We start from the raw sequence: 13117 nt of genomic DNA, 5'->3' as shown, positions 1-13117 counted from the left end.
CATCTCCAAATAATGTCATCAAAGGTTAACAACGTGTGGGAGTGTTAGGTCACCTTGTTGGTCCTCGCTTACCGGTACTGGAAGTGTTGTGTTCACAGCAGCGGTATTATTGCCCGTTCCACAAGCCACTTGAAGTGTGCCCACAGAGACGCGCGCAGCGGGCGGGAGGCGGTGGACACCTGCCCGGCCACAGCACCCGTCCTTCAGGGGGGGAGAGGGCGTCAGCGGTACGAGCAGCTCCACCGCTGTGAGAGCAGACTCCACATTTCAGTTTAACAACATCTGTTAAAAGGGTAAAGTGAGTAGCCTACTTAGTGAGATGGCTTCTCTACAGGACACGAATTACTGCGATCTGCCATCATGTTCTTTCTCATTTAGGGGGCGCCAATGTATAATTTGCATTCGCGGAACAGTTGGTTTTGAACCACGGGTAGAAAAACATAATACAAACCTCAGTTGCCTGATAAAAGAGTGGTTTAAATTAGCTTTCGCGGTTAGAGTGAAATGAAGTCTTTCTTGTGAAAGTGAAAAGCAGGTGTTTTGCTGTAACCCTCATCAGTTGAGTTACAGGTTATCTAGCCTGCTAGTCTAACAAAATGTGCATTAGACCTATCATTCAGATTCACAATAGTAAACCAGCAAAACTAGACGTTCATGTCCATCCAAGTAGTATTAATGTAGGCTAAGTGCTGATGCAGGCCTGTACTTTGATCTAATGTGGTAAATATCACACATGGCAGGCCACACAAGACCACAGAACTACTACAGTAGGCTACTTTATTGCACTGATGCTGTTAACAGTAACTCACAGAACAGTAGGCTAGAAGACAGACGTTTTGGTTTCACCTAAGTCCCAGTCTGTCGCATTACAATCATTCAAAAAAGAGAAAAGGCTTATAGTTATAGCCTAGCCTACTGTAATCTACATTTTAAATAGTGTACCCTACCACATGCGATAGGCCAGGCTAGGGTGTGTGATGGGGAGCCTATGCACCACGGAGTGAGTGGGCCCTTAATAAAAGTCTATCTTACACAATATGATGCGGTTCTCTTGTTCTGCTGTTTCACTCTTTATTGTGGTCTGTTAACATGGCTCTAGGAAATCCCACCCGACAAGCGAGTAAATCAACGCAAAAACATCAATTTGCATAATTGATGAAACATACTGCCATGTTTTTCTATGGGCCAACCATAAGAATGTGTCTACCGTGTGACCAGTGGGCCTTTATAACCAAGCGACTGAATACGCATCTTATTCAAACAAATTAGGATGTCATGGCATATATGCTTCTTCAGTGCACACCAGCAATCGGTTGGAGATGCTTTTGTTGTTTGTATTTATGTATATGTTAGTGTATGTAGGGTATAGTTTTCTGGTCACTTGTTCTCATCTGTTGGTTGTGGTCCGTCACTCAAAGCAGTCCGAATTTCAAGTTGTAACGGAATCACTGCATTATACAGAAGTAGGTTCCTGTTTTCTATGTTGCAGCTTGAGAGATGAGACACGTGTTATTTATTGTGTACCACCACCCATTCATTTGACATTCAAATTGTTGTCAGCTTCTCTAAATCATGATCATGAATAGCTGGATTTGGACTTCTGGGAACTGAAGAGTCTAGGTTGTTTCAGTGGTTCGTGAAAACTTCAGACCAGCTTTACTGAACTCTGAATTACTTTACTGAATTAAAAGGTTTTTTTTGTCAAAATAAACGGAGTGCTTAATACAGGGTGCCAGGCACTAGGAGACCATGTTATACATGGTAAATTACAAAATTGGTTGAATTGTCAACTGGGCGAAATCATATGTACATGCTTCCTTCCATTGTGGTAATATATTACGCACAGAGGCAGCTATGCACAAACACAATATCACACACACACACACACACACACACACACACACACACACACACACACACACACACACAAACACACACGTATGATGTATATAGGCTATATATTATAGTCTAGTCTATATGCTTATATAGGCTATATATTATAGTCTAGTCTATATGCTTATATATATAATATATGTTCAGCTATATAATATATATTTATGTATGTATATATATATATATATATATATATATATATAAAGAAAACTGAGTATTTCATACTATTCACTGTGTATCTTTATGTTTAATGCATATTTTGTATTTTAGGTCAGAAACATAAAAATTATTTGCTCTTAGTTGTAAATCTCATCCTGCACCAGTCTTGTTCAGCCAAGCATGAGAAGGCCTTTTTTCCATACAGTACCCTGAATTAAAGCCACAAAGCTTGCCCAATCAGCAGCCATCTGCTTGGCTCTGAGCAGTGGTCCATGGTGATAGAGCAGGGGGCTGGCCTGGACTGAATGACCCCCCCACCTACCCCCCGTGTTTTATGACAAATGGTCCCCCTTAAATACTAGTGTTTTAAGATCACCGGCTGCCACCTCTGCGCACATGCACGGGCGCGAGCGCGCACACACACACACACACACACACACGCACACACACACACACATGGACACCTACCCATCCACAAAGAGCACATCCACAAATAGAAATACTCCCCCCTTCTCTCTCTCTCTCTCTCTCTCTCTCTGTCACACACAGCATGGCCTAGCCATAAAGAAAACGATGACTTCTGCAGGATCATAAAGGCTAATTATGCAGCATGAGGTCAGCTGTGTCAAGTGGGCAAGTATCATGTCATAATGATCATGTCAACAACAAAAAATATGAATATGTATGAATAAACAGTGTTGAAGGGAAAAAAATCCTGTTTGTTTATTTTATTAATTTTGAAAATCTGTAATTGAAATTTGTTTGCCCTGCTAAGGTCATCCGTGACTTGTGTAAAACAGTAATGTAATGTATATAATAATAATAATAATTATTATTATTATTATTATTAATATAACCTAATTATTAGTATTAGTATTTTAAATCTTAGGGTAAGACAAGATACTGTATCACTTGTTACCTGTTAACACTTCCTGTTTGCCCACAATATACCCATGCGTCACTTCCTGTAACAAGTAATGCTGCAGTGGTCTACATTTCAATCCACAACGGGGTTGATTATACTGTTTACAAGTGGCTTGGCATGTTCCCTATTGAGAGGACCACGTAGAATGCAGGTAGACAGCGTCAGGCCTTAAGGTTGTGTAAACCTGGCGGTTCACTTGTACTATGACAGCATTTCAACCATTCACTAACATAATCATTGAAAAGGATAGGAAATGGTAAAAAAAAAAAAAACTCAGTTTTTAACTATCCAAAATGCAACATCCGAGAGTTAAACAGGTCACTGGCAAAACTTGTTGACTGTCCATTAATAACCGTCTTGCTTTCTTCAAGTCTACTCAAATTTCTGTATATTATAAAATATTTTTCAACCTTGGAGTTGGGAGGCTGGGAGGATCATTCTAGAATGACTGTGAGTGGAGGAGGAGGAGGACTGTCCAGCCACCGGGGCTCCGTCTGGGGCAGAGGAGGAGGAGGACTGTCCAGCCACCGGGGCTCCGTCTGGGGCAGAGGAGGAGGAGGACTGTCCAGCCACCGGGGCTCCGTCTGGGGCAGAGGAGGAGGAGGACTGTCCAGCCACCGGGGCTCCGTCTGGGGCAGAGGAGGAGGAGGACTGTCCAGCCACCGGGGCTCCGTCTGGGGCAGAGGAGGAGGAGGACTGGCCAGCCACCGGGGCTCCGTCTGGGGCAGAGGAGGAGGAGGACGAGCACTGAAGAGAGAACCAACCACCCACCAGCCCTGAACCAGCGCTAGACCATCCAGGTACGGGACCGGCGCTGTGGATCGGGCCGCACCATCGCTCTGAACCAGCGCTAGACCATCCAGGTACGGTACCGGCGCTGTGGATCGGGCCGCACCATCGCTCTGAACCAGCGCTAGACCATCCAGGTACGGTACCGGCGCTGTGGATCGGGCCGCACCGTCGCTCTGAACGCAGGGAACCAGCGCTGTGGATCGGGCCGCACCGTCGCTCTGAACGCAGGGAACGCTGGAGACTTTCCATTCTCTTTCTAATGGAGGGCAGAAGAGGAGAGGAAAGAGTGAGACTGTGGCTCTTGAAACCAGGAACAGAACCGGGGCTGCTACTTTGTGTCTGTGTATGTGTTCAAATATGTGTGTGTGTGTGTTCAAATATGTGTGTGTGTGTGTGTGTGTGTGTGTGTGTGTGTGTTCAAATGTGTGTGTGTGTGTGTGTTCAAATATGTGTGTGTGTGTGTGAGTGACGGGGAAAAAAGGAGAGGGGAAAGAGAACTTTTCCTCCCTTCTTCACAGATCATCTATCAGCCCTACCTAGACTCTCTGTCAACCCTGTTAGCCCTACCTAGACTCTCTCAACCCTGTTAGCCCTACCTAGACTCTCTGTCAACCGTGTTAGCCCTACCTAGACTCTCTCTCAACCCTGTTAGCCCTACCTAGACTCTCTCTCAACCCTGTTAGCCCTACCTGGACTCTCTCTCAACCCTGTTAGCCCTACCTGGACTCTCTCTCAACCCTGTTAGCCCTTCCTAGACTCTTTCAGCCCTGTTAGCCCTACCTAGACTCTCTCTCAACCCTGTTAGCCCTTCCTAGACTCTTTCAGCCCTGTTAGCCCTACCTAGACTCTCTCTCAACCCTGTTAGCCCTACCTAGACTCTCTCTCAACCCTGTTAGCCCTACCTAGACTCTGTCTCAACCCTGTTAGCCCTACCTAGACTCTCTCTCAACCCTGTTAGCCCTACCTAGACTCTCTCAACCCTGTTAGCCCTACCTAGACTCTCTGTCAACCCTGTTAGCCCTACCTAGACTCTCTCAACCCTGTTAGCCCTACCTAGACTCTCTCTCAACCCTGTTAGCCCTACCTAGACTCTCTCTCAACCCTGTTAGCCCTACCTAGACTCTCTCTTAACCCTGTTAGCCCTACCTAGACTCTCTCAACCCTGTTAGCCCTACCTAGACTCTCTCTCAACCCTGTTAGCCCTACCTAGACTCTCTCTCAACCCTGTTAGCCCTACCTAGACTCTCTCTCAACCCTGTTAGCCCTACCTAGACTCTCTCTCAACCCTGTTAGCCCTACCTAGACTCTCTCTCAACCCTGTTAGCCCTTCCTAGACTCTTTCAGCCCTGTTAGCCCTACCTAGACTCTCTCTCAACCCTGTTAGCCCTACCTAGACTATCTCTCAACCCTGTTAGCCCTACCTAGACTATCTCTCAACCCTGTTAGCCCTACCTAGACTCTGTCTCAACCCTGTTAGCCCTACCTAGACTCTCTCTCAACCCTGTTAGCCCTACCTAGACTCTCTCTCAACCCTGTTAGCCCTACCTAGACTCTCTCTCAACCCTGTTAGCCCTACCTAGACTCTCTGTCAACCCTCTCTGTGTTCACATCACATGTTGGAGATGTTCCCCAGGTTGCTCTTTGCTAATTCTCACAGTGCACTTTAAATTAACTTTGTACATAGGCATAAAATTAATCCTCTGAAGTGTGACCGAAAAAAAACAGCGATTGACTGAAAAAAAGAGAGGAAGGAATAAATTAATAACGAGCCACTTTTATACGGGATCCAACGATTATACAAATGGAAGAAACAGCCAAAAAATATTCTGTACGGCATATGGCACTTCAGCTGCCATATGCGCCAGTTTTCACAAAAATTGGCACCGAGGCCCACGATGGTCAGTTGTAACTGCCAAAAACACAGCGAGGCCCATGCAGAGAGAGAGGGAGAGAGAGAGAGAGAGAGAGAGAGGGAGAGAGAGAGAGAGGGAGAGAGAAGGGGAGAAAAGGCTTCAGTGGCTTCTTTGGCAGCACTGGTGTCCCCTCTCTCGTTCTCTCTCTCTCTCTCTCTCTCTCTCTCTCTCTCTCTCTCTCCCCAGCTCCTGATGCATGACCGGGAAGAGAGTCAACACAGAGGTAGGAGGAGGAACAGGCTGGAACCTAGGCTCACACACACACACACACACACACACACACACACACACACACACACACACACACACACACACACACACACACACACACACACTCATCTCATCCTCATAGGCTCGCGACAGCCTTGATCACTTTCATATCCAATAATGTGAAGTGGAGGGGAAACACGAGGCACATTCACAAAGGCCCTGATTGGGGTCCTAATTGAGGTCTTGATTGAGGCCCTGATTGGGGTCCTAATTGAGGTCTTGATTGAGGTCTTGATTGAGGTCCTGATTGAGGCCCTTACTGAGGCCCTGATTGAGGCCCTGATTGAGGCCCTGACTGAGGACTCCTCATCATTAACATCATTGTGATCATCTAATCAATTAAATTAAATTCAGGCTTTATTGCAGACTCAACATCCAGATAAATCAAACCAGTCCCATAGTTCTTTATTGGAGGCCATGTTTGTGCCAAGACAGAAAGCCATGTGCACGTCTATACAACTCTGACCTCTGACCTTTCAACGTTTTCTCACATAAACATTCATTTTTCTTCTGCCAGCCAATACATGGCATCTGTGATAAGGATTCTGTTTTGTAAAATTGTTCACAAGGTACTTCACATTTTTGTGACAAGACATTTCAATCTCAGCCTGTCCGAAGAGCAGTTGACCTGCATCAAAACGCAGCCTCTGAAATTGTCCTCAGCTAATTGTTCCAGAGAACACCACTGCTTTCTGCCTCATCCCTTGTCCAAACGAACTCACTACTCCAGCAACTTTCGTGTGCTTTGGATAGTGGCTCAGAATTCTTTCGATGCCGTAGCAGGTTTGATTCAGACGAGAGAAAAACATTGATGGTGGACCCCTCACCAGCCGTGACTGAGGACAGGGTCCTGAATGTGTGTGTCCCTGAGGTGCGGAGGGGGCAGCTCCTGGGTTTGACCCACGCCTCCCCACTCCCCCGTTGGCTGCCTCACCACCCACCCCCTAAAAAAAAACCATCCCCTAAACCCCCCCACCCCCTGAGTCCAGCTGCCAGACTTGCTCAAGGCTCAGGCCTGTGCTGAACCACCACGGCAAGGCTTAATGTTCCTGGTTCCTCTGCCCTCAGGGCATGCACCCCCTCCCCACCCCTCCCAAAACACACACACACACTTTGGGGAGAGGAGGGACCCATGTCTGGCGCTGTCTGCCCCAGCCTGAACCCTGGTGACGCAGGTCTCTATCGGACTTTTCCCTGCTCCTCTCCTCTCTCCTCATCTCATCTCCTCTCTCCTAATCTCCTCTCCTCTCTCCTCATCTCCTCTCTTCTCTCCTCATCTCATCTCCTCTCTCCTCCTCTCCTCTCTCCTCATCTCATCTCTTCTCTCCTCATCTCCTCTATCCTCATCTCCTCTCTCCTCATCTCATCTCCTCTCTCCTCATCTCTATCCTCATCTCCTCTCCTCTCTCCTCATCTCTTCTCTCCTCATCTCCTCTCTCCTCTCCTCTCTCCTCATCTCTTCTCTCCTCATCTCCTCTCTCCTCTCCTAATCTCTTCTCTCCTCATCTCATCTCCTCTCCTCATCTCATCTCCTCTCTCCTCATCTCTTCTCTCCTCATCTCATCTCCTCTCCTCATCTCATCTCCTCTCTCCTCATCTCTTCTCTCCTCATCTCATCTCATCTCCTCTCCTCATCTCCTCTCCTCTCTCCTCATCTCATCTCTTCTCAAAGTCTGTGGTATGAAAACGACTAGGCGCAGAAGGGTTCGCACAGTGGACTGGATTCACCAACCTTATTTTCTAACGTTGTTGTCCTAACCCTTTGTAAACGGACAGACATGTTGTGGCTGTTCTTAACCCAACCCACCTGTTCAATGACCCGGATGTTCTTATTGACTACTTACGTATGCATTAATGTTCTCAGAACTAAAACCAACAACAACAAAGTAACTCTCATGACAACAACCTGCATAGCCTCAGATACATTTATCACTGCAAAAAAAACACAATGTATTTTATTTGGACTATTTTTCAATATTTTCCGTCTCTCTTAAAAACACTAGTCTGTCCCCAAAGGAGCGCAAGAACATCCGTCCGTTTTAAGCTGTTGTTTTAGTTTGATGAGGGAGGGAGGGAGGGAGGGAGGGAGGGAGGGAGGGAGGGAGGGAGGGAGGGAGGGAGGGAGGGAGGCGGGGAGGGAGACAGAGTCAGGAGGCGGGGTCAGGAGTGACAGGTGTGGGAGCCCCTCCGGACGGCCGCTGGCCAGTGGGGGGGGGGGGGGCGAGACGCTGGATCAAAGCCCGCCGCAAACACACCGGAGAGCACCGGTAGGCATCGCCATCCGGGCACGGGCTGAGAGGGGGGGGGGGCAGTCAGCGGGACACAGATGTAGAGCGGGGGCCTTTCTTGTGTGTGTGTGTGTGTGTGTGTGTGTGTGTGTGTGTGTGTGTGTGTGTGCAGAATCCCAGCACCGGGAGGCCCCTGTGCTCCAGAAGTGCATCAGTGTTTCATGTCAAAAACAGTAAGGGGTACACAGAGGCTGCGGTAACAAAGGCGCCAGCAGACGAGTTCAGACGAGTTTGATGAGAACTCATTTGTTTGGGAACTAATCTGGAGGGATCCTTTTTGAAAAGTGAAAAGAAAGTTGAAGTCTACTCTAAAAGCAGTGGCTAAATAATACAGTAGCTTTCACAGTGAAATGTTAGTCATCAAAAGCTTGCTCAATGCTATACTATTCAGCCAACATCGCTACATCAATTCCTGCTAATTATTTTTGCTTGGTTCCTTTGCATACGGACACTGCATTAGATTGCTGTTTGGCCTAGAACAAATCCAAGAATTCTGACTCAAACTTGTTTAGTCACATGCCTATGTTGGAAGTACAATGTTCAATACAGTAAACATAATTAAATTGTGTTCAGTCCGCAAATATATTTAGAAATGCCATAGGGATGAAGTTAAACATTTCGAGGTAGGGATTAATCATCACAAATCATTGGAACATTGAAATGGATGGAATGTTCTCCAAACATCACATGAGGGCAATCAGCTTCCAACATTCCAATGATCACAGACAAAATCAACCGTGAAGTTGAAATCACTACCTTTTAGGGTTGATGGTGCAGCCAACGAACCGAACGACGCTCCACCATGCTCAAACAAGCCAAACAGCACGCCACCACGCTCCGCCAGCCAGCGGAGACCTGTCGACCTCTGACCTTGGTCGTCATGAAGAACCTTGGACCACCAGCGCTCTCCCCTTCAAGACAGCGGGTCCAGGGAGCCGTTTATATGATACCGGACCCTGGACCTCATCCCAACACCTGAGCACTGGGATGACGGCCTCGGGGGTTCCTGCCTCGGGGGTCACGTCCGTGGTCAGCGACCTCGTTATTGTCACCTTAAGGGGGTGAGCAGACGGCAGCGTCTCATGCACTTTAAGCAAGGATTTCACAGCAGATATTTACCTCATAACACCCCCCCCCCCCCTCCTCCGGCCCTTACGGAGATCGGGGTCTCTTAATTCCCGTCTCTCTCCTCTGTCCTCGTCTCCAGGTGTTCACGCCCGGACCTCGGGAGCGCGGCCGCGCGTCTTCGCCCGTCTCACGTGGCGTCGGGGGAAACTCAGCGCTGACGCGGCGCCTCTCGGGGGGGGGGAGCACGTGTGACGCGTCACCAGGACGCGGGCCAGAGGTGACGCTGGCATCCCGCCTGAGTTTTAATCACTCCCATACACTTGGCCTCCAGGGGTCGAGGGGGGGGGGTGGGGGGGGGGGGGCGGGGAGCTCCCTGTTAGACGACACCGAGGAGGCTGATCGCCAAGGGCGACGCCCTGGCAACGAACGGAAAATGTCCCATTGCCAACTCAAGTGTGTAACTCACTGGAGTGTTTGCCAGGGGTCTGTCCTCAGTAAAACATCTCGGGATGTAGAGCCAGGTCCTGCCTCCATCCCGGTGCCCCTCCTAGTCGAGTGGCGCTTCCCGTTAGCCTTAACGCCGGCTGAGGTTCCGGCACGGCAGCTCAACGTCCAGCTAAATATTGCGGAGATTGGCCTGAGTTTACTGGTGCTGTAAGTGTGCCCGTTTAATCCCCGAGCGCTGGACCGCGGCCCTCATTACTGTCAAAGCCCTTTAAGATGACATCAGTGACCCCCTGGGACTCAGACGATGGCCCCCGATCGGGGCGGCGCGATGGCCAGGAGGGATCTGAGGGGACATTACCCATCATCCTTTGGGACAGTGACGCCCTGGACGGACTCGTGTCTCCCGATACGGGCAGGGCATTAGCGGTTCCCAGAGCGGAGGCACTAAGAGACGGCGTCCCCGGCCGTACTCGAGGAGGGGGACATGTAGTGGACGGTCCGAGGAGCGGTGCGCTCAACTCAACTCACATTTAAAACGGTTGACCAAAGTGCTGTACAGCTCCAGAGCAACAAAACACAGCACAGCAACAGAACACTACAATACATCACACACCACACACAATAAACAATATACAATACAGAACAATACAGGGGCCACCGGGGGTCCAGCTCAACCTGAGTTGAAGGCCTGGGAGAACAGGTGCGTCTTGAAAGAAGAGATAGCAAGCGGATCTGGGCCATATACAGGCCAGATCTGGCCCTTGTGGCTTAGTTCCGGCCCATATATGGCCCAGAATCATTACACATCTGCTTGCTATCTGGGTAAACATCTCTATGGTCTGAGCAGACCTAATGTGCTAAAAATCCCTTATTAGCCTTCTGAATTTCCCTAGTGCAGCCAGGGTGTCTAACTTGAAACACACTGAAGACTGTTCTATAAAAGTGCAGAATAACTAACCCAACTGTTACTTGATCAAACCCAGATAGCAAGCGGATCTGGGCCATATATGGGCCGGAACTAAGCCACAAGGGCCAGATCTGGCCTGTATATGGCCCAGATCCGCTTGCTATATGGGTACAGTGTGCAGTGATGTGTACTGGATCTGAATCAACAATCTAGAGTATCCATATTGCTGTGCCTGACTCCACAGCAAACAGTAATGATTTCTGAGTGGACAAAATTGAGGCACAGTCCCACAAATACACTTACTGTATGATATAGTAGGCTACATGACCAGTTCTTTAGGACGAATATGAAAAATATGTTATTTTAAAAATAAGAAAGACATTTGGCTGGATAATTCCTTCGCCGAGCATGTGCATGTGATGACTATTCTCAAAGCACACACAAAAACGAAAAGCCCATCATTTCTGATGAACTAAACAGTGCTTGTTAAAACCTACTAGATTAAAATGCATGATTCATTGCAGTCGAGTGGTATGGATGATCCGGGTCCACGAAGTCCAGAGGTAGAACCGGGTAGAACCGGGTAGAACCTACCCCTGGGCTTGGCCAGCTCCACCCCTGGACGTGATGTGACGACGCACTGAAACATAACGGCTCATCGACCTCAGTCAACTCACACTCTTCCAAAAGTTTTTTTTTTTTTTTTTTAACTTTGTTTATTGGATTTTCAGCATAACCAACAATTACAAAGGAATTGTACTTGAAAATTATCCAATACTCTTCCAAAAGTTAAGCATCGCTCGCCTCGAAACCTCAACGTCATTGCCCCATTTCCGCTTGCTATCCCTGTTCTCTGTTCAGAGAACCTGAGTGGGAGAAGGCGGAGGGAGAACCAACTTGATGGGGCCTTGTCGGTCGGGTCGGCGGAGGCGTGCCGGGGCGCTGCTCGGTACTGAAAATGGCAGCTGTCAAGAGATGTGACGCTGAGGAGGAGCTCGCTCGCTCCGTCTGAGGACTTTGTCACATGCGCTAGATACTCCAGGTCGTCAGGCTAAATGCAGGGTGGCAAGCTTGTCAAGTTGAGTGAGTAGGTATGTTGGCGTGTGAAATCATGTGTGACTGCTTAGGTAAAACCATTAAAGCTGGGATTTCTTCATCAATTCAGGCCATAGGCTTTTGAGCCCCAGACCTTGGATCTAGTGATAGATCACAGGCTAGTTGCTGGGCATGCCACATCACAGTAAAGCGCGTCAGGTATTGTCTGGGCCACTTAAATAATCATCACAAGTGATGTGTGCAGTTTAAAATGTGCTGGCTAGTGAGCAAAAACTATTGTAGAAAGGTGCAAAATTCCCTTGTAAAACAACGTTGAACACCTGTAATGAAATAACATACAATTGATCAAACTGCATTGAAACACTCAGTGAAGCATCCATGTCCTTTTAAACAATGCATTTCTAAAGAGCACTTAAGATGTGACTTCTATATGTACGCTGGAAATGTTCAAACCCAAAATGAGAAAAAATAAATAAAATAAAGCTTCATTTTGACAAACATCTGCCACATCAGCTGCGTTCAAAGAAGGGTCACCCGTGATCAGAAGTGCCATCGGGAGTCTTATTCACAGTTGCGCGCATGCATTCTTTACATCTTTTCACATTAATGTTGCATGCGCCCATCCATACAGCATACGTCAATACCGGGACTGACAGAACGCCAAAGCTAACCCAACACCTGTCCCTTGGGTAACCTCGTTAGGCTGAGCCCCTGAGCCCCCCCTCCACCCTCCCCCCCCCTCCACCCTCCCCTCCACCCTCCCCCCCCTCCACCCTCCCCTCCTTACATGAGAATCAGCCTCGTTCCAGTACGTTTCAAGTGCTGGGAAGTCTAACCATGACAGGATGATAACAACATCACCACCATCAACGCTAAACATCGCAATTGTTCCCCGCTCTCTGGAAGGGCCCCGGGCGGCCTGTGCCGGGATGGGGTGAATCGACAGAGGAGAGGATTGTGGGTAGTGGCAGTTGCCTCTGGATTATTTGTTGCGCGTGGACTCCCTTCTTTGAGAGTGTGTTTCCCCTGAAGGGATGGCGCTGCAGACCAATCAGCAAACTGTAAAAGAGAAGCCTCTCACCAATCAGCCGGCAGCAACGTTCGACGCTCGGAAGGATGAAATCTGAAGCAACAGTATTTGAAATGAGTTACACTTTGATAGAACTTCAGCTGCCGAGTCATAATGGCTGAGCTGGTGTTGTTGTTATTGTTGTCCTTTCCCTAAGATTCTCCCCATCTCCCTCCTGAATGTGTGTGTGTGTTTGTTTGTGTGTTTGTTTGTGTTTGTGTGTGTGTGTGTGTGCATGCGTACACGTGTTATGGGGCTTGGTGAATGGTGAATTGTGTGTGAGTGCTCAGGTGAGTATTTGCAGTCTGCAGTGATATACAGTAACTTGAT

Source organism: Borostomias antarcticus (assembly GCF_949987555.1).
Source record: "Borostomias antarcticus genome assembly, chromosome: 6".
Classification (NCBI taxonomy): Eukaryota; Metazoa; Chordata; class Actinopteri; order Stomiiformes; family Stomiidae; genus Borostomias; species Borostomias antarcticus.
Note: the sequence above shows the minus strand (reverse complement) of the source record.